This window comes from Triticum aestivum, chromosome 1B (genome assembly GCF_018294505.1).
Source record: "Triticum aestivum cultivar Chinese Spring chromosome 1B, IWGSC CS RefSeq v2.1, whole genome shotgun sequence".
Lineage (NCBI taxonomy): Eukaryota > Viridiplantae > Streptophyta > Magnoliopsida > Poales > Poaceae > Triticum > Triticum aestivum.
Window position 1 is genome coordinate 595,801,497 of NC_057795.1, and position 999 is coordinate 595,802,495.

Sequence of the window (999 nt, forward strand, 5' to 3'; positions counted from 1 at the left end):
CGTGCTCCATCGGTCTGATCATGTGGCTATGCTTTTGCTCTACGTCGATGATATTGTCATCACTGCTTCCCGAGAGGATCTTCTTCGCGACATCATTGGTCGTCTTGGCTCTAAGTTTCGGCTGAAGGACCTAGACGTGTTGCACTTCTTCCTCGGCATTAATGTGCGACGTGATGCCTCTGGGTTCTTCCTTCACCAGGCACAATACGCTCTTGATCTTCTGCATCGTGCCAGCATGACTGACTGCAAGCCGGCCGCCACGCCTGCCGAGACCAAGCCGAAGCTCGCCGCCACCGCTGGCCAGCCCGCTACTGATGCCGCCCTCTACCGCAACATTGTTGGCGCCCTTCAGTACCTTATGCTCACCAGGCCAGACATCCAGTTTGTCGTGCATCAAGTTTTCTTGCATATGCACTCGCCTCGTGATGTTCACTGGTCCTTGGTCAAGCGCATTCTTCGGTACATTCGCGACACGCCAACCTACGGTCTTCATCTCCGCGCCTCCGCCTCGACTGAGCTTCTTGCTTACACTGACGCGGATTGGGCTGGCTGTCCTGACACTCGACACTCCACGCTTGGTTATTGTGTCTTCTTCGGTGACTCTCTTGTCTCTTGGTCCTCTAAACGGCAGCCTACCGTCTCCCGTTCGAGTGCCGAGGCCGAGTACCGAGCTGTTGCCAACGTGGTTGCGGAGATTTGTTGGCTTCGTCACCTTCTTGGTGAGCTTCGGATTCCACTTCCGAAAGCCATCGTGGTCTTCTGTGATAACGTGTCGGCCACCTACCTCGTGGCTAATCCGGTGCAGCACAAGCGCACCAAACATATTGAGGTCGATGTTCACTTTTTGCGTGAGAAAGTTCAGTTGGGTCAGCTTCGAGTTCTTCATGTACCGACTACCCAACAGTTCGCCGACATCATGACCAACGGGTTGCCAACTGCTGCATTTCAGGAATTTCGTTCCAGTCTTTGCACGCTGAGCCGACGCTTCGACGGGGGTTG